Below are 22,162 nucleotides of genomic sequence, written 5' to 3'. Positions count from 1 at the left end.
GTCCTCTCTAACATTCTTCACTCTTTCTTGCTCTCTATCGCCCACTCTTTTCCTGGATTCTGATTGTTTCTTCGTGTCTCTCCTTCTACTCTCTGTTTCTGGGTCTTTCCTGCCGCTCCGTGTTTCTGCTCCCCTCGGTTCTACTCTGTGTGTGTCCCTCTCTCCTCCACACTCAATCCTCGCTCCCCTTATTCCCATCCCTCATCCCCTGACTTCTCTCCTCTACCCTTGCCCGTCTCCTGTACCATTGCCCCTTCTCCCGTCTCTGAATCCACTTTCCCTCGCTCCCTCCCCATCTTTCCTATTCTCATCGTTACTCCTAATGTAAATCAATAAAAAGCGCATTATTGATCTAATTTGAGGCTCCTTGTCCCACCGATTTCTGCTTCTTAACATATTTCTCCTACCTGCCCTGGTGGGTGCACTTTGAGGGGTCAGGGGTCCCGCCCTGCAGACCACACCCATGCAGGTCTTCTTAATTAACAAATATACCAAAGTTTGAGAAGTGTTTCTAGTTCTAACTTATTCCAAGATGCCTGCTCTTTGCAGGCTGGCACATGAGAAAAGCAGACTGTATTTTAGTAACTTTTACACAAAGACATTTATCCAAGAAACAGTCCAATCATTCAGGACGATACTGGTCACTTAGCAGTTCATCTCCCTATCTTCAGAATAGGTGTAGAATTGTCTGGCTGGTGGACAGGGCTTGATAAACGTTCTGCAGGAAGTACTGTCACTTTAAAGAATTTTGGATGCCTTCTTGTGAGAGCATCTCTTTAGCCACTACTCCTTACCCTTGAATTACCAACCTCTACATTCACTTCATTTATTCAGAAACACAATGGAGTAGCACACCAAATGATAAGTAAGGGCCATGGGGGATAAAGACAGCATCTGCATTAAGAGGGTATAAGCAAAGTTGATGCAAGCAGGAATGTATTACAAATTATGCACTTACAGTGCAATGCTTGCAAAAAGTATTCAGAGCAGCCATGTTTCTGCTCTATATATGTCTGCCATTGGGATGGGTATCAGCACCAATGCTGCATTTTCTCTGACGAAATGAGCATGACCCCCTCAGTGTAGGCATAGCCAATATGTCTCGCCTTTGGGACCTTATAAGTGTTTAGCAGTGCAACGGTTGATGTTGTTGCACCAAGGATATTGTGCAGCATAACTAAATACTTATAAGGTCCCAAAAGTGAGACCTATTTGGCTATGCCAATGCTTGTTTTATTTAAGGGGTCTAAAAAAGTTCTGTAAGATCAGCTTCAAGAGCAGCTCCAGGTGTGTAGTTCATGCAGAAGGTACTATCTACACAGAGTCCAAAACATCAATGTCCCTACTACATAGATGCCCCTAAATGGAAATTGCTACTACTGAGAATACCACTGTATCAAAAGTAGTAAGATGTTTTTGTTTTAAGTAGTGGTAATTTCGATGCAGTGGATTTTGCGGTAGCCACATATAATTGTATTCTGTGTAGGCACATGCAAAACTGAACTGGTCAATGCTTTCCGTCGGTCTAAAGTGCTTGTGTTTTTATTCTTTTGGTGTTTAAAAAAAAAAAAATATATATATATATATATATATATATATATTTTGAAGGTGTTTACGTGGAATTTCAGGAAAAGGAAACAATATATGACATTTACGAATGCACCAACTGACCTACTTCTGCCTCGACAGAGGCTTGGTCTCAGAATATAGCAAAGCCTGATCTTAAGTTTATTCGTTTTAGTGTCTCTGGCCTCTGCTTTTTGCTTCTATGTACAGTGTCCCATTCCCTCCCTACCAAAATAAAGGAGAACATTGCAATTAAGGCAAGGTGCGCTGCAAGGACAGGGCTAAAGTCGTGTTTTCTGTTATATTTAAGGACATGCCACGGTGACAGCATGGCGAAGAACAACTTTCAAAGTCATTCTTGCTGTCTGACTTCCCAACAATAGAGGGCTACACTGTCTCTGAGAATTAAGCAGTCTCTTTAACACAATGCGTTTAATTTCTCTTGCAATCCTCTGCAAACAGCCAGCTCGGTGTGTGGCCTCTGTCTGACCCATGCAGCCACTCCCAATGTGGTCGGAACGTCTGTTTCCAACGTAGGTCCAGAAGGGTCACTTCCGCGCTAGATTCTTATGGTAACCACTGTGCAATTCCCGTTTACACTTATTATGCGTACATGGTCATTAAAAGTTGTACAGAAAGTTGGGCGTGGTCCCAGCCTCCGGAGTCTGCTACCCAGGAGGGCTACACGTTCCAATGATATGCAGGGCCAGTTGGTGAGACCAAGATAGGCCTCGGTTTGAGAATGCCACCATAGTGGGACTTTTTCCTTTTATATCAAGTCATGTTTTGTTTTATAATCCCCTGCCCTAACGGGAAGCATTATCACATAGGCCGGTGAATACACGAGAGTTGAGGGGGCACTGTGTTCCAGTGTCCCTAGTTCGGCTTAACACCAGTTTATTTGATTTCGAGCTTCTTTTTCCTTGTTAGCCAGAAAACAACGCCGGCTCCCCTGTAGGAAACGCAGCCGGCTTTAAAGTTCTTTCATGCGTGCTGCAGCGCTTCTCTGACACGGATCCGGTGTCAGCTCTGCACTCCAAGCCCGTGGTTTACAATTCCAGCAATTTATGTACACAGCACACAAGCCAGAGAAACGCTGTCCCTGGCTCGGCTGGGACAGGCCATGCGCCTCCGCCGTGGCTCAGGGCTGGGAGACCACACCCCGCTCACGTGCTGATTATAGAATGCTGATTTTCCACAGTCTGATACTGTAGCCCGGCTTTCACAATAAACAAACAAAAAAAAAAAAGAATCCTTTGCATGGCGGATTCAAGTCTCAAGAGGTGTTTATTAGATAAAACCTAGTGGCACTGAGATGGGTTCTGCAGCAGGTAATGCTGACTTTCCCCCCCTACAATCGTAAATCGTACTCATAAATGGCTATAGATTTAGCCAATATTTGGACTGAAATTTTTAATTTAGCCTCTATCAGCTTTCTCTGCCATTTTGTGCGTTTTCTCTTCAGAACCCTAGGACCTTTTAATTAGACTGGCGGTCTTCACCGTCTTTCAGGGTGGCAGAGGACATTCTGTCCACCACCCTGGCGGTCAGAAGACCGCCATATTTAGAGTTCATCCTCAGCCCAGCAGTGATCGTGGTGCCTTCAGAGTCTCAGCGGGTCCTCGGAAGGGACTGCAAGTTTAATGTGCCGCCGTAACTTCAGGTGGCCGCACACCAAACTTTTGTGTGATTGAGACCAAACTCTCAAACCATGAGTTGTTATTTGAAAACAAAACGGATGACCCCCACACCCTGGGAGTTTGCTCCCAAGGTGCAGGGGTCTTTTTTATTTTTTTTCAAGACAACCAGGTTTTTTCTTCCTGGTGGGACAGACAGAAAAAAATGTATTTAGACCGTCGACACTATATAGGGCCGATGGTGTGGTGTCCTTACTCTGATGGGCCCTACCCGTTGGGCAGTGAGAGTTAAGTTTTCAACAGCAGAGTCCCATTGTCAGATAGATGACTGTCCGTCCAACTTATAAGAGAGCAGGCGTACCGAGGGGTTGATGGATAGGGTACTCCGCCATTTTTGGGGGGAGTTTCATGTCTTCCAAACTGTAAATCTGGCCCTTATTCCTTTATCTTAGGTTTTCCAGGTACTCCCCACATACTAATCACCCAACTTCCATCCTTTTCTGTTCTTCCTCACCAACTGTAGTATGCATAGAACATGCACATTGTTTTGACCAGGAATGTATTTCCTCAAGCTTCAAGAAGATGCAAAACGGGTAACACGTGGGGAGCAACAGTAGACAACAGTACTTCATAGGCAGGGCAATAATCCCTTCTTCCCATCTTCACAGAGAAGAGGTATAGTTCAGGTAAAAGCCGTGCATGCTTCCATCGCACATGCACAGCACGTGCAGTAGCAGCACAGTGCCTCCCTCACACCTAACTATTCCCCACTAATCCAACAACATGGGCAGCAACAGTTCAGTATTTCCTCACATTAGCACCAGGTACAACACAAACGGCAGCAGAGTAAGCCTTTTTACATGCACAGAGACCAGCATACCGTGTTTCTTACCATCCTTTGTTTCTCATATTGAGTATCCTTGAAGCAGGAAAACAATATGAAGTATTAACATACACTGGAATCCAATGAAAGCAGCAGCCAAGAGCTAGTTTGTAGAAATCCTTAGTTTAATATGGCACAATAGGTTTGCAAAGTGTACCTCCAATGGCCGGGAACCAACTGATAACAAAATCTGCATCTTCCAATCTCAAAACAGCATTCTATGTTGATGCAGGGTTGTATTGTGATGCATGAGCTCACCACACGCACCGTCTACATTTACAAACTATAAACTGATAAATGCAAAAAACAAGATGCACAGTCTCTGACAAACTAATCAGAACATAGGTGATTGACAACACCAAATAAAGGTAATTGAAGCGTAGCATGCAAAAAGTGGTTTGATATTTAGTCTAGGAGTTTTTAGAGCAAAACCGGAGGTCTTAAGCTGTGATGAAGTTTTGTTACTTGAACACTAGCTTCCATGTCACTCCTTGAAGAACCCTGCAGAAAAAAAAATAATCCTTGGGACTTTAACCATTCTCTCAACTTGACACGTTGTCCATCCCCATCCATGTCAGCATTGCCTCTTACTGCCAAGATGCATATAGGCTCACAAAACTTTTCTTTAAAAGAGATGGGCTCCTTGATCCTGAACCAGTCACCCACTAAACATCTTGGTTTGGTGATACATAGTCGTCTTTCGCCTAAGATCAGCACTTCTGTTGTCCCCATTGCAATTTTAGGAAAGTGAACTATCTCTGGAATCATAAGCTAGTATCCCGTTTGGATTCAATTCCCAGTCAGGCTTTCTCCCATGCACCACTTGAAAAATCTCATCTACCTTGGTTAAAACAATCCCCAATTCTTAAGCACTCACTTCAACAGTGTTGTGGCTCATCTGCCCCGCCGCAGATCTCCACAAACGCTGAAAAGCAGGATATTCTTAAATTACTTTATTTTAGTGAAAGTCCTGTCAGTTTTCACTCCATTTAAAGATAGTATTTCTCTCAGACAAGTGTGTAAACCTCTGTTACGTTTGCAAAATCCTTGTTGGAGTAAAACTCTCGTATTCTTTCAAAACAATGCCATATTTACTTTTTATTTTTGATGGAGGACCATTCACAGTGCAGTCAACCAAACCAGGATTCGGTTTGACTCATTCACTAGTCAACATGTGACCCATGCGTTCTCCTTCATTGGCCCTAAAGTTACATGTTATGTCTTTGTCAAGTAAAACTTTCAGAAATTTTTTAATCATCATGTAGTTGCATTGTGTCACTATAATCAAGATGTCATTCTGAGAAGCTACTGCATTTGAATTGTTTTTGAGCATCCCAAAAATCATCCTTTAAAAGGCAGAAATAGCAGATGCCAAACCAAATGAAATGCAACAATATTGGTAGGTCCTACTAGGGGTAGAAAAGACTACCTAACCGCAGGTTCTACGACAATTTGATGAAGGGCTGCCTTGAGGCCGAATTTTGTAAACCATTTAGTGTGACCTACGGATCTTTAATCTATTGGAGGAGGGAGGCTTTCTACCTTTATGACTTAGTTTAATTTTCTGAGATCGATGCTCATGCTTCGGTCACCTGTTTTCTTCCAGGCTGAAACCAGTGGGGACAACCATAAGATAGCATTAGCGGGTTCAGTTCTGCCCTTTTTATTTATTTTTTTACATATCTTCTGCCTCCATGTAAGAGCACTGAAGGGTACATTGTGTAGCAGAGGCTTAACAGAAGAGTGATAACTTTTAAAAACATCTCTGTAACCTGTTGGGTTTATTACAGGAAACACCATTGTATTTATCAATCCTTAATTTAAGTTTTTGTCATTCACCAATGAAATTTCAACGTTTTCTCGTAAGTACTATCTTAAAATCTGCCTTGTACCACCATCCCAAAGCATTCTTCCCTTTTTTTGCTGTATAAACTTTACCTTTGATGGAATTATCTTAATTGTAATGTCTGCCCAAAAGTATCCAGGTAAATCTATCCTGCTTCCCTTAAATGGCAACTGGTGGACAAAGTACTTCTATCTCCAATCCTGTTCATAGTTTTCAATAGATAGAATAGTAGCTCTTGCCCTGCTTTGACAAGTAAGTCAATCAATTTGTTGTCCATAAACACTTGAATACATACATAGCTCATCACATCTCTTCTTGGTTTTTACTACATTAGTTTCCCTTTATTATTAACTAAAGAAAATCATGCATTTAATGATCTAAATCATGTTCTCAGCATTGATTTCTTCATTTACTTCACATTGTACCTCAACTTTCCCACTTCTTCTGCAAACATTTCTAAAATAGCCAGTTTTAATACACATTGACAGTAAAAAGGTGGAAACTACTTACACATACCCCTACTTAGGTATATTATTCGACCAAAAAGAATCATGGGCCCAGACTGTTAAGACTAGGAAACTATATTTCTGAAAGCCACGGTAGCCCTAGTTAACTTTGCCAAGAAATTAGGAAGAAGACCTCCGTGTTGAGTTGCTGCACATTTATCAAGCAAAATACGTCAGCAGGGCCGTGTATGGTGCCGGCGTGTGGGGTTATTGCAATGTAAAACCCATTCAGCAGGTTGAGAATGCCTTTTTAAAATTCCTCCTGGCAGTACCAAGCAGTACATCAACTTATGTATGCCATGCGGAATTAGGGATCCCGTTCATTTCACACCTAATAAAAGCCCAACCGGTTCTTTTGTGGCACCGGATTTGGACTTCCATAAAAACTTATTTTAATCGCAACATTATAAAAGACAGCCTTAAGCTAGATTCCCAAGCTAAAAAAAAATCTGGCCCGCCCTGAGTACTACGATGACCCAGTTTCCATGTGCTCTGTCTCCAGAAGGGGTTTTAAAAGATATTGTATGGCGCACCTGGAGGCAAACCGATTTGCTGTTGAGGCATCTCGACCATCGGTACAATCTAATCAAATGATTTTAAGCACCCTCGGTATCCAGCCGTATCTAATTATTATATCAAGTGGGTATAATAGATTTGTACTGACCCGCCTTAGACTTGGTATTTTTCATCGATTGGTGAACTTTCCTACAACAAATGATTGTTCAAAAACATTGAGTAACTGTCCTTGTGAATAAACGTCTCCGCAATCTTCAATGCACGTAGTTTTATTCTGTTAAATTTATATTACACAAAGAAGACGGCTGATCTTACCTATTTTAAGATTGTGGGGTCTGAGACAATGCCAGCATTCTTAGCACTGCAATTTTTAGAAAACAAATGTTTTTCAAGGTCAATTGCATCATTCTTAAAATGCGTAATCAAATGAAGAAAAGCTATTTGTATATAAATTGTGTAAAGTAAACTGGTCGGAACTGTATTAATGGCCTTTTTTAACTAAACTTTGTATAATTGAACATCTTATAATTCATATTAACTATGCACTGTATCTGTGTTATTAACTGTACGCTTTTATGGTTTTTTCATGCAAATATCTAATAAAGCCTACTTGAATTGAATACACTTTGTACAAAGATTACCAATTGTGGGGCAGATATGGAGATTTGCTAAATGATAGAAAGATTCACATTTGCAACATGCAGATGATTTGACAGCTTGTTATTGAAACAATACCTAGATTTGGTGTTTTGCCCTACAGGCATTTTCATTTTTTAGCCAGAGAGATTGGCCCCAATTCACAAACTACATTTTGTTATAAGTAAAGTAGTACTACTTACTACAAAATGCAATTCTCAAACCTGCGAGTAGAGATCTTCACCCCTTCCGGCCTTTTCTGTGGGGACATCTCCACACATGTAAGTTTACTACTTGGTAGTAAATGTGGGAGGGATGGGGTGGGTGGGAACATGGGGAATAACTACCGCAAAAATGTAAATAAGGGGTTTGGGGGCAGGCTACTTCAAACAGTCACCCACATAAGAGTAAGCCCACTGCTGTTCAGAAACTACACATCTAAAGTTACTACTAAACAGTATTAAATGTACTCTGACACAGCCTTGTAGCAAGTCAAATACCACACATGCCATTCACAGGTATTGTTGCACACTCCCATAGAAAATAACAGAGTCTGGGACTTGAAATAACACCCAATCGAAATAATGTTACTCGATAAAATGAATTAAATTTTTAAAATGTATGTATATTTTGTTTAATGTTAAACAACTCTAGCCTAAATCTGTGGCAATCAAGAGTGCCAGATATGCATTAAAGGTTACAAACCCTGTATTCCATTTGGCGGGAGGATTACAGATGGATGTGTTGCATTAAGTCCATTAGTAATGCCAAATGTACTATATAATTCACCTCACAAGATGTCAAAGACTATCTGATATCTGCAAAATAAAAAACAAACGTTGTGGAATATTCCACTTTAAAGGATTTTTATATGTATATACAGATCTGACAAAGTTTGGAAATGCTGAAGGGAGCAATTAGCTTTGTGAAGGAAGTCTGGGAATCACTGCCTATGCGTGTGTAGAATAGTTTCCTCTCTTAGTGTGCGGGGAACTACAGAAGAGTTGTAGTTGTGAGAGTAGATATTGTCATTGTAGGCCGAACACAAGTGGCACTATGGAGAATTCAACAATAAGTAATACAGACAAAAAGGTGGCGTTGTCTGTCAGCCGTAAATAATCACCAGGTTAGTGAATATCAGGAGGCAGCAGGTGGCACTGCCGGAAGTGACGTCTCCAGAAATGATCCTTATGACCGCCAGCCCTTCAGTACATATGACATGGGGTTGCTGTGAAGATTGATCATTGGTGAAAAGAAAACAGTTTGTGGAGGTAATGCTCCGACACCCACGAGGGCAGTGATCACGAGGAGAGGCCAGTACATGCCACAAATGGCAATATTAACCCAAGAAAGTGTGGATACATACGCACTTAAGGCCACCAGGGAAGATAGCAGGCGGTTGCTAGAGGCGTGCCTTCTACAGGTTCCTTTAACTTAAGGATTATTAATTGAATGTCAAATTGCAAAATAAGGTATAGCTAACCTTATCGATTAATTGATGTCCATACTCTGACGTGTAATTGCGAATGTTTCAAAGCATGATAGATTGGTCCCAGACATAAACTACTCGTCTCTTCTGTACCAGGGGACGCATTTTAATGCTTGGGTCCAAATCTAATATTTACAAACGCAGGGATCCCATGAAGGCACAAGACAGTGGTTTGTTAGTTGAAATCTGTAATTCTAATGAGGCACAACAGGTTTACAAAGCATACCGCCATCAGCCGAGGAACCCAGTGACTATAAAACTTATATCTGCCAATCCCAAGATAGTGATCTGCGCTGATGCAGTGGAGTTCTCTGATGTGTGAGCCTCACATAACACAATTCACCACAAAATGTGGCAAGTGCACATGGGGTGGAGGTATATCCAGCAGAAATAAAGTTTATTCCACAGTACGTTGTTCGCATGACTTGTAAGGGCTGACCACAGTATCTGCCCCAGTTCATTGGCCTCACCTGGTTTGTTGTGCTCTTTTTCGGTATTACTGTCCATTTCTGGATGCTTCAAAAGTAATATTATGTCTAAAGAGGCATCTGGAAAATTGTCTCCAGTTCTTTACACCTCCCAGAGTTGCAAAATTGCTGCTGCACTTGGAGGCCACATCTGGCTGTGACTTAGGTTCTGGATGCCACATCTGAAGTAGTGTATCCCATTCTGGGGCCATTTTAGAGTATTATTTTTAATTGTGAAAGCCACCTCTGACGTTGAGGCCTCATTGGGTGTGTTGTATCCAGTTCTGAGGACTGTGCTGGAGGCCACATCTAGAGTTATCCATTTCTAGAGCCAGTTCCGGTGTATTGTGCGCAGTTCTGAATGTCGTAGCTGAAATGTTTGTTTATTTGGGATGGACGGTTGGCTATGTTGAATAGATGAGTGATTGGAAGCATGAAAGAAGGTTGAAAGATTAGTGGGTCAATGTGAATATTGTTGGGTAGGTTATATATTGGGGGGATTGCAGGGATGGATACATTGGATGGATGGGAAGGTCAGGTCAGTAGATATCTCTGTCAGTATGTGTGTTGGGCAGGAGATCTGTCACTTGAAGGAAGGAGAGTTAAATGGGTGGGTCAATTGGACGAGCGAGAGAGGAGGGACACGGAAAGTAATTCAGATAAAAGTTATACATCTCTGCACTTCAAACTGTAGCAACTCAGCCATAGGATGTGCATGGAAATATGCTACGGACTCAGCTAAACCCCACAGGAATCAAAGTGATGTGCAGAAGAGCTTTTCAGATATTCCGTAGCAGGTACTGATATTCAGTCTACCATTTAGTAGGCTTTCTGAATATAACTAGCTGTAGGCACGTCATGTTCTCTGTGTGCTACTTTTTTATATCCCATAGACCAAGGAAGGTAGAAATTGCATAAATGGTACATCACAATAAAATGCACATCATTTTGTGGTGCCTGCAGTAGATTACTTTCAACTGGCAAAAGTCAGGCAACTTAAGTGTCCCATGTGAAGGGCATCTGCCTGGTCCTAATATTGACCCACGAAGATGCTCTCAAAACAAGGCACCTCTGAATATGAATAAAAATGTAAACATGGGTGGTGTTTCTACTGGATTTTGGAACTTGTTCTCGGCAATCAGACCAAAACTTGCCACTGCATGTCTTTTTAGACTGCAGGATATAGACCGCCACAAGAGAAATCGAAAAGCAAACCTCCTGCATGCTGGACAAACTCTCAGTACTCTCAAGAAACAAGCTGTTTCAAAACCATTGGCTCTTGCCTTTATAATGCAACTGCAGAGCTGTTGGTTTTGCCAGTATTTGTAAAGTATTGTTAAAAAACGAAAAGGGGGAAACAAATCAGAATACTATTGGAAAACATACATATCTCAAAACTGTACATTGAATTCAATTCAGTGTTCTCAATTTTATAATTGGCATAATTTACTTTTCGCTCAGGATCCTGATCCTAATTAAAAAAAAATAAGGGAGTGTCCAAATGTAAAACAAAACGCTTGCCAAGGCCATATTTATTTTCCACAGGATTCAGACATTTACTCCTCTGTGGTACCCAAGGAAACTAATGAATGGCCTCCCTAAGAGAAGTGTCATACTAAGTATAACTTCTATCCTGGATGCCAGCTGAGTGTGTGCAGCAGATGGCCCCTTCTCAAGAGCCATAAAAGCTTTTTTGTGCCAAAGTTTGTGCTTTCGGCCATACCCCAGCAAAAGTATACCTGTTGGTATGCTTTTACAGACCAACTGGAAGGAGTAGGGAGAACATGGGGTTGGAGGGCAAGCAGAACACCAGGGCAAAAGCTAAAAAACACATGTACACTCACAAAGTGCTGATTGAAGAAGAAGAAAGTGGTTTCCTAAATGTGAGCAGTCGAAGGATACAAAAAAGCCAATCAAAAGGATAATAAAAAGCCATGCTCCCAGTGCGGGAAAAACACTAGTAGAAGACAATCCATCATATAAGAAGCAAGTAAATGAAAGTGACAATACATCCAACCAATCCTAAGCAGAGGGCGGACTGCATGTCCACAGCTTGCTCTGTCTGGTATACTCGACCTAAAATCTACATCAGATGCAGTGGATTTCCACTGAGCTATTTCTTTGTTTTCCATTTTCATTGCCCTTGCAAGTACCAGTGGCTTTTAGATGTCCAACATTCGTGACATCTTCAGATGCAGATTCAATCACATTTACTTTTACATAAAAACTCGATCCTGGTAAAACAGTGGAGGAGGATGTATGATTTCTTATTGTTCTTTCTGCCAGCACACCAAGAGTAGCCACAATGTAATGTACAAAGTTCCCCAGACGGGGTAGAGAGGAGGTAGAGTATGTCGATATGTAGTGTGTATAGAGAGAAAGAAAGAAAAGCCAAAGAGGGGGGAATCCCCTTGTTGGGACTAAAACCCTCACACACCTAGCAAGCTAGATGTCATGCTTCATCATATGGGTTTGCTCCTCGCTGAACTGGCGCTGCAATGTTCAGCGGGCACCCTCAAGGGGGCTCTTTAACGGAGATCTTTAATCCCTGCCATATGGTGCATGCGGGTGTGCGGGGAAGAAAAGGGGTGTAGTCGTAAGAGGTGAGGTGAATTAAAAAAGGTGGGTCAGTCCACAATAGAATTTATTGGAGTGGCTGGCGCCCTTGGTAAAAAAGGTGGGAGGGGAGATAGTTGCTACTGGTAATGTTGGGCAAGATATCTACAACCCCCTGGTGTGGTCAACATGTTTCATGCCTACGCGGCATTTCATCAGGACCCAAAGTGGGACGTACTACACAGTGAAAAATAATGGTGTAAAGGTTTAAAAATCTGTAGTCATACAACCTTATGCCATGAGGTCATAAAGGGGCAGGCAAGGAAATCCTGCTCAGTATGAGTGACCCTAAGGGAGATCGTGAGATGCCCCGCAGTCTGCTCCCGGTCGGAGCCGCTAACACCTACCCCCACCGTCTGGTCAGGACAGAGCAGCTGGTCTGTCCTGACCAGACGGTGGGGGTAGGTGTTAGCGGCTCCGACCGCACGCTATCCGGGTTCCTGACCTTTACGTGCAGGTCCCACTGGAGCAGACTGCGGGGCATCTCACGATCTCCCTTAGGGTCACTCATACTGAGCAGGATTTCCTTGCCTGCCCCTTTATGACCTCATGGCATAAGGTTGTATGACTACAGATTTTTAAACCTTTACACCATTATTTTTCACTGTGTAGTACGTCCCACTTTGGGTCCTGATGAAATGCCGCGTAGGCATGAAACATGTTGACCACACCAGGGGGTTGTAGATATCTTGCCCAACATTACCAGTAGCAACTATCTCCCCTCCCACCTTTTTTACCAAGGGCGCCAGCCACTCCAATAAATTCTATTGTGGACTGACCCACCTTTTTTAATTCACCTCACCTCTTACGACTACACCCCTTTTCTTCCCCGCACACCCGCATGCACCATATGGCAGGGATTAAAGATCTCCGTTAAAGAGCCCCCTTGAGGGTGCCCGCTGAACATTGCAGCGCCAGTTCAGCGAGGAGCAAACCCATATGATGAAGCATGACATCTAGCTTGCTAGGTGTGTGAGGGTTTTAGTCCCAACAAGGGGATTCCCCCCTCTTTGGCTTTTCTTTCTTTCTCTCTATACACACTACATATCGACATACTCTACCTCCTCTCTACCCCGTCTGGGGAACTTTGTACATTACATTGTGGCTAATCTTTCGGACACGTACACTGGACCCCTTTAAATATTGTCCGTCCTGGTTCCCCTCTTTTGTTACACAGCACACCAAGAGTCCCAGCAAGGCCTATTGCCTGAGCACAGACTCCATCCGCCAATGGATGGAGTTTGCAGCTTGGAGCACCCCTTCCCACTTCATGTGATGGTCCTCAGCAGTTAGATGCAAACAACTGCTTCATCTTGTGTGCAGCAGTGCTGCAGCTCACATTCTTAGACTGTGAAGCAACCATTTGTATGAAGAGCATCAGTACACCTACTGAATGCTTCACCATGTATGCCAAGTAAAAGAAACACTCCTTTACCAAAGGAAGGAACTGTACGGCGTCCGTCTGCTTTCTGCTGTGTAATCTATTTCTTATTATCCCACTCATGTGTTTTTCCCTAAAACCAAAATTGTTCTTACTTGCCCTGAGACATTTTTCTTTATTGCTGTTGTTTGTACCTTTAACTGACCAATTTAAGTATCGATAAATAACAAATACTATGTTTATGTCATATGTTGAAGAAGGAACTTACAATGTACACAAGCTCTATTTGCAAGCCCACTATATTTTGAAATCGGGAGCAGATCCAGGGTACGTTTTCCCATTCCCACTCGAACAGAACTTGGACATTTTGCTGATTCCTCATTTCTTCAAATGGGTTGAAATGTTTGTGTTTTTGCCACATTAGGATTTACTCAGAGCACAAAACAATTTAGCAGCTACCAGTCTTTAATAATAGAGGAAGCTAAACTCCTCCAGATTGGCATATTTTAGTGGGGATGGGGAATGAGAAAACAGTGAAGTGAAAAAGAAAGTTCACCCCTTAAGTATCTCTGGTTTTACTTAGTAAGATATTCGGACTTACATATAATCTTAAACTAGTAACTTAGAGTAGATGAGTCTAACCTCGTGTAACAAAACTTACAGGTTTCAGCTTGACAACAAATTGTAGTATTTTGTGACACAGTGCACCCTTACTACTTTCATATCCGTAAGAAGGTAAATACAATTGGTTACTGCTAAATAAGTGAATGTGATTAATTCATCAGCAGGATTTATCTTGGTTATAGATCCCACTTGCACTTTAGCTATTATTTTATTGGTCATGTGGAGTCATTTAAAATTAGTGAATGTTTTTAAGAGATTTCTCTTGGTTGAGATTGTCTGGTGCAATGTCCCTGCAGGCAATTGTTAATGGGGTGCTCACTATCCATCTCGTATGATGTGTTTACTACTTCAACAATGATGATAGGTTAGCAGCCAGGGCTCTCGTTAGGGAAAAGGTTGGAGACCCCTGGTATGATCATTCTGGGATGATTTTGATTGGTCAGATGAAGCTCGCATAATCGATCAAATCATTTATTTCTAAGAAATACATTCTTACTGAAATATAGCATTAAGTTTCCAATTCATCAATACATAACATTTGAATATATCATAAAACATCAGTAAATAGACTAAATAACGTTATGATAGGACAGCACAATAACACAAACCTACAAAGAAGCAAAAATCCATAGTTAAAATACTTTTTCCCAATGTACAAGTTAGAGAAATTTACAATAAATCCAATTAATTGACATGCGTCTAATGTTCGAAATGTACACAAAGTATGCCCTGTTAAAGTTTATCAACAAATAGTTTCTATCACTTATGTAAAAAATAAAGTGCATTGCACAAGATGGAGTTTGAAGAAAACCTCTGAAACTGGTATGGCCGGACTAAAAAGGCGCAATTACCAAGTTTCGTAGATCACTATTGAGTACAAATCAAGTTCTCCTATCTTGGACTGCATCTTCTCAATTTGTTTGGAAATCATCCTTATGCCCTACGGCACCGTGTAAAGTTACTAATCAGGAGTGACTCAAGAGGAAGATTTCCTAACATAAGATGACAACATTCTTCATAAGTATTGGCCAGTAGTAATGGCTTCATCCTGATGTATCATACAACACAACAGTTTAGGCCCATTTCTATAGACAAAATCCCATGTTTTTAAAGATTGATAGCAGCATCTTCTCCTAAAAAATGCACAACGCACTAATAGATGACACACAAAGTACCCTGAACCCAGCTGACCAGGACAGTGGCCTCTATTCTCAGCTGTCTGTGCTTTTAAACCTGGTGTCCACCACCCAGGGCCGATTCCCACCCTCAAACGCAGTATTTAGTTCCACAAGTGTCTACCTGATATTCTATAGAGCTACTGGAAGAGATCTGGACCCTCCTGAGTTAATAAAAAAAGGGCAACTGAACTCCTATTACCCACATACAATATATCTTCATTCCAAGTGGTTTCCTCAGCACAATGCTTGAGCATGCTCTTTATTTGGCCAATTTCTCTCGATTCAGCCCCTTCGAGCTGTATATTTGAAACGCCTAAGCATTCCGTAATGATTTCCACTGGGTTCTTCATACCAGGAAAGGTTGCCATTACCTCCGGGAGGATTTACCCAGATGGTTTATCACAGGAGGTTACATTTTTAAGCTAAAAATAGTATCTCGAGGCCCTTGCATCCGTCAGAATACCCCAAGCAACAGATTTCAGCTTACATCTTATGGCTTCAATGATTGTGTTTGTTGGTAAATCAAGCAATGGTTTTCAGAATACTGCAATCCAGCATGTCCCATGTGACCCCTCTGTCCCTGGTGCGCACCTCTGCTCCATACAGAGCAGAGTAATTATCTTGCCCAATATAACTTTACTAAAAAGCTCAAAGATGTAGCTACCATATTCATGGTCAAACCTCTTCAGACCATTCACTTTGGCCATCAATGCAACCCTTCAACTGGCCAGGTGCTTATCCCCATTTAAGTCCTCTGAAAATATCATCCCCAAGTATTTGTAAGCTTGCACCTACTCTAAACTGCACATTGTCTAGGAATCAAGAAAAATTACTCTTCCACTTTGCAAATAGCAAAGTTTTTATCTTGTCAATATTGATTGACAACTTGTTCTCTAGACAACGTAATGCATTTAATTTGCGTGGGAGCCCAATGGGCATAAGATCCATCACCACCAGGTCATCCGCATACATTAGAAAGCTTGTATGCTTGCCCCCAATCTTAAAGGAAACAAGCATTGGAAATGCAATAGGTCTCGCAGCATTAGAGTTAGTGCTTTTAGAATTGTTTATGGGTTTTTTGTTGTAAATCTTTAGCATTTTTATTTCTTGTAGCCAATGCTAAAGAATTACAAATCAAAAAAGCCATAAACAATTGTAAAAGCTTTAACTAAAAATCCTCTGAGACCTATTGCACTGTGTGAGGGTGAGGTGTTGAGGGTGAGTGAGGGTGAGGGCGAGTGAGGGGTTGAGGGTGAGTGAGGGGTTGAGGGTGAGTGAGAGTGAGTGAGGGTGAGGGTGAGTGAGGGTGATTGTGAGTTAGGGTGAGGTGTTGAGGGTGGGTGAGGGTGAGGGTGAGGGGTTGAGGGTGAGTGATGATGAGTGAGGGTGAGTGAGGGTGAGTGAGGGTGAGTGAGGGTGAGTGAGAGTGAGTGAGGGTGAGGGGTTGAGGGTGAGGTGTTGAGCGTGAGGTGTTGAGGGTGAGGTGTTGAGGGTGAGGTGTTGAGGGTGAGGTGTTGAGGGTGAGGGGTTGAGGGTGAGTGAGTGTGAGTGAGTGAGGGTGAGGTGTTGAGGGTGAGTGAGTGAGGTTGAGGGGTTGAGAGTGAGTGAGGGTGAGGTGTTGAGGGTGAGGAGTTGAGGGTGAGGGGGTGAGGGGTTGAGGGTGAGGGGTTGAGGGTGAGGGCGAGTGAGGGTGAGGGGGTGAGGGGTTGAGGGGGTGAGGGTGAGGTGTTGAGGGTGAGTGAGTGAGGGTGAGGCTGAGGTGTAGAGTGTGAGTGAGAGTAAGAGTGAGGGTGATTGAGGGTTTCAGTGTTAGTGAGGGTGAGGGGTTGAGGGTGAGTGAGGGTGAGTGAGGGTGAGGGTGAGTGAGGGTGAGGGGTTGAGGGTGAGGGGTTGAGGGTGGGTGAGGGTGAGTGAGGGTGAGGGGTTGAGGGTGAGTGAGGGTGAGGGGTTGAGGGTGAGTGAGGGTGAGGGTGAGTGAGGGTGAGGGTGAGTGAGGGTGAGTGAGGGAGGGTGAGGGGTTGAGGGGGAGGGGTCGAGGGGGAGGGGTCGAGGGTGAGTGAGGGTGAGGGGTTGAGGGTGAGTGAGGGTGAGGGGTTGAGGGTGAGTGAGGGTGAGGGGTTGAGGGTGAGGGTGGGTGAGGGTGAGTGAGGGTGGGTGAGGGTGAGTGAGGGTGAGGGGTTGAGGGTGAGTGAGGGTGAGTGAGGGTGAGTGAGGGTGAGGGGTTGAGGGTGAGTGAGGGTGAGTGAGGGTGAGGGGTTGAGGGTGAGTGAGGGTGAGGGGTTGAGGGTGAGTGAGGGTGAGGGGTTGAGGGTGAGTGAGGGTGAGTGAGGGTGAGTGAGGGTGAGTGAGGGTGAGGGTGAGTGAGGGTGAGTGAGGGAGGGGGAGGGGTTGAGGGTGAGTGAGGGTGAGGGGTTGAGGGTGAGTGAGGGTGAGGGGTTGAGGGTGAGTGAGGGTGAGGGGTTGAGGGTGAGTGAGGGGTTGAGGGTGAGGGGTTGAGGGTGAGTGAGGGTGAGGTGTTGAGGGTGAGTGAGGGTGAGGTGTTGAGGGTGAGTGAGGGTGAGTGAGGGTGAGGGGTTGAGGGTGAGTGAGGGTGAGGGTGAGTGAGGGTGAGGGGTTGAGGATGAGGGGTTGAGGGTGAGTGAGGGGTTGAGGGTCGCTGCATCCCATCTTCCGTATTGGGGAACAAAGGAACGATCCGAGCAAGCTCCCTGTCGGGTCATTCTTAAACGCCCCTTTGAAAGCACGTCAGCGGCAGTGTTGAGCGCCAGAAGGATTCGCTTCAGGGAAGAAGAGCTGGCCGCTTTGTTTCGGCGACTGCAATCCAGGAATGTGAAGTCAGGCGAACTTGAAAAATAAAAGTCTGGAAAAATGAAATCTTTCTGCCCTAATTTCCCCCAAAAGAGCCTCCATTCGCCTTGGTCAGGTTTTACGTTGCACATCTGATAGAAATGCTGGATCGCCATTTACAGGGGCACGTCCTGCCTCTCCGCAGAAAGTACGTTTCTATTTCCAGGAAATAAGTGAGCGGCGCCAGACAGTGATGTCATCCAAGAAGTGCAACAGAGAAGCCACCACCACTGGATGCAGGACGCGTGCCTCGTAAAAGAAGCAACCTAACCCAAATCTGAGAGATCTAATACCGCATTAAAAAACAATGGCAAGTTAAAAAAACAAGCCATAATTGCTGCAAAATACATGTCGGGCGGAACACTATGCTAAGCACAGATTTTTAGCTTAGGTGTGTTTAAGCAACGCACTTAATTACTTTGGCCATGGCCCTCTGTGAGACCACCACCCCTGTGTTTTCATCTCACTTAAAGCCCTGCTGGGGAAACACTTTGAACCTAGCCTGCCTCAGCTTTTAGCGTGTGCTCTGTGGCTGTTTTTCATAAACAATTTCATGTGTCACATCTTTATTGGCGTGTTAATTAAAAAGCATTGCAATTATAGAATAAAAGCAAAAGGGCACTGGCAGTTCAACAGAGCTTTCAGACATATGTATAACCATAGAAGGACATTAAAACGTTTGAGATGAAAAGTGACCATCATCTGCAAGGCTATTTTAGTGCAACTGAGAATGAAAGTGGAATTCGGCACCAGTTTTCAAAGCACCAAACCTTATGGAGATTGCATGCGCCGTGCGACATTCCCAAGAATAAGCATCAGCAGTCCGAAGTAGTAAAACATAAGAGTTCGCTGCACACAGATTCCTACCTTGAGTCGCAACAGTTCCGGCTCAACTAACAATGTAGAGGGGACACTTTGCCAATCAGCGCAGCTCTTCTCATCGGGCCGACCCACGGCGGGAGGCAGACTTGTGCAAACTAGGCACCGTCGAGCCCCTATTTCTCTTGTGAATCACACGTACATGCAAAGCACGCAAAAACTTCTTTGAAGGAACATGGTAGCGACCTATCGACTTTGTCAGTGACTAATTCAAGTTGTTCCGCTGTCTGGCACTTCAGAGCCATTTGGATAGGGCAAGTAGCATAGCGACGGACTTTAACAAAACGGAGGGAAGAGAGGGGAGGGGGGAGGAGAAATGCGACACGGCGGGAAGGGGAGGGGGCGGAGCGGGTCAAATAAACAAACAAGCCGGAGGGAAGAGAGGGGAGGGGGGAGGAGAAATGCGACACGGCGGGAAGGGGAGGGGGCGGAGCGGGTAAACAAAGACGGACGTGCACGCGCTTTTAAGCTCAATGCGCATGCGCATTGAGCTTAAAAGTCACGGGCACTGCAAGGAATCGCCACGATTCCTTGCAGTGTGGATAAAGAGTAGATAAGTCGCAATACTCTCGCCTTGCTCGATGCGCATGCGCATCGACAGGCGAGACCTAAAAACTATGTGTAGGACTTAATGCCAGAGGGTAAGCCACATCCGGGCCGCGGCTGCATATTGCACATGATTTCTGAAACTACCACCGCTGTTTGAGGATTTGAGATAACCTGTTTGTCAGATTGCAAAACACCAGAGACCATCACCAATTTTTCAGGATTTCCTTCACTCTAAAGGGAATGAATGAAGGTATACGAGTCTTCCGAGGCTGTCTGCGCCTCCAAGGGGGGTTTACCATTCTCTAGAAGTGCTTCCTGCCTTTCCCTGCAATGGCAGCTAACATTTTCTTCCCAGTTCGTTCTATACTTTCCCCCTTTTTATAGGCACATAAAGTGTGATATGTTTTTGAGGCCCCCATTGCTTCTTAGGTATATGCTATTTTGTTATTGCTGAGGCACTGGCGGCACTTTTTCAGTTCATCTTCCCTCCCGACAATCTTTCATCAAACCAGTTACTCTCCAATTCTCTGCGGCCACAAAATAACTCTGGTCCAACCTTTCCCAATTTAAAATGGGCTAACAGTTGCTTCATTAGTGTGTCATACATACCATCCAGTCCCATTGTCCCTTCTTCCACATCTGTGAGCTAAAATTCAATTGAGGACAGAGCCTATAGTGAGTCTTCAGTATTCATTACCCAAATTCTTCGGTGGTTTACTCCCTCTGAAAAGAGAACTACATTTTCATGGGACTCGACATTTTCTTTAAACTTTATACTGAGTGCATTATGATCACTAGGACCTGATTCAAGAAACCTAAAATGTTATACCCGATGAAACTGATGTACTGGCGCAGTCACATAATGGGCATACAGCTGTTGCCTTATTTAAAGATACTGGCTGCAGGTATGTCATAATTACAACGCCCATTAACGTTAATCAGATTCTGCTGAACTAAACAGGAAAAAACCTTTGCTTCACCTTGTGGGACTCTTGACGGGAAAGTACCATCTGTCATATTTAGCGACATCAACTAGTCCTTGCAAGAGACCTCAGGCACTTTGAATGCTGATTTTTCGTTAAAATCCCCATCTACAATCAAAAGAGCATCTGGATAGTCCAAGTACAGATTTTAAAAATCATCAGTCTGTTTCAGATGCTCACTCTCCAGTATGGAGAACCCTGGTGGAACATATGTATTGAAACATACCGTTTGTTTCAACACCGCAACATCATTGACCATATCAATTACGCAAGCAAGCACCGACGGGCAGGAGGTTTGCAGCTCTGATACTTTCCTCCCACAGCGAAAAGACATCAACGTTATTAGCCTGCCTGCAGCTCTTCCTCTAGTTGAGGGCTTGGCATTTTGCACAGTAGGAACAAAACCCTCAACTAGCGGGCACTCTATTAGCCAGGTTTCCAGGAGGAACAATACCGGGTAATTACTCAAGATCTCTTTATAATTTCCTGCTTTCGTAAAGGCTTTAAACGCATATGTGTGCCACACCAAGACACAACCCGGCAATAGATGCCCTGGCTCCCACCAATCGATCTTATCAACTCCTCTGCCACTCAAGGATGTGGTGTCACCAACTTGTGTGAGTTGGAGAAAAGGGCTGTCAACCCTCCAAAGTTTTTATGGTTGAAAATAGGGACCTTCATCCCTCCAAGGATTGGGTGGGCGTTTTGGCCATGTCAGAGTGGTGGGATGTATCTTGATTTCCCCCTAATTTGGGCTCAATCATTTTGAAAGGTATTGGTCGATATTCTATGCTTCCCGTTCCCACCTGCTCCTCCCAAAGCCAGCTTTCTGCCCTACTCCCAGGCACCTTGTTGTAACTACCTGGTTGTGTTTTAAACTGCTCTGTTTATCTAGGACTAGAGCTCTTCCATAAAGACCACCGTCCCCCAACCGCCTGTTGACACTCTCCCAATCTACCCTTGCGCTATCCTGAAAGTATATACCGTGGGCTTCCAGAGCAGCCGCGGAGGCTTCAACTAAACACTTCACCTCTTCAGAGACAAATAATACACATTAGCTCCGCATCCCCAAGTCTGAAATCCCACAGGAGCCAAATCCTTTGAAGAACAACATTTCTTCATTATGAATCTTTGTATAGGTTCAAATGAAAACCAATCAGGTTTAGGACTGCCTGCTCTAGAAAGGAAAATAAGATTGTGCTGGACCATAGGCCTTGCATCCTCTAGATTCATTGGTATCTTTAGTTTTGCAGCGACATTGATGTAAATAAGTTGAATGCCTAAGTCGTATGTTGACGCAGTTACTGTACCATTGGACTTTAAAATCTTATAGTAGAGACATTTGTTACCGGCAAGTCACTCATCCAGTTCTTCACTACATGGTTTTAACGCTTGGGGAAGGTGCTCTGGAGACTAGGAAAGGAACCAATGTTGCAGCAACTAAATTGCTTTGCTTTTTAGAGGTTTAATTGTGGTTGTCAAGTGAGTGTGTGCAGTTACTGTTCACAATTGTTCTGGGACACATTCCAAGGATTCAGTCATGGAGAGAACTATTATAG

General features: G+C 43.7%; 1 protein-coding gene across 1 annotated transcript in view; it reads left to right on the top strand.

Annotated features, from left to right (window-relative positions):
* ZNF395 (zinc finger protein 395) overlaps positions 1 to 22,162 on the top strand; it is a 75,984-nt gene that overhangs the window by 12,164 nt on the left and 41,658 nt on the right. The gene's annotated exons all lie outside the window — the stretch shown is intronic.

This window comes from Lissotriton helveticus, chromosome 6 (genome assembly GCF_964261635.1).
Source record: "Lissotriton helveticus chromosome 6, aLisHel1.1, whole genome shotgun sequence".
Lineage (NCBI taxonomy): Eukaryota > Metazoa > Chordata > Amphibia > Caudata > Salamandridae > Lissotriton > Lissotriton helveticus.
Note: the sequence above shows the minus strand (reverse complement) of the source record. Positions and strands in the feature narration are given on the sequence as shown.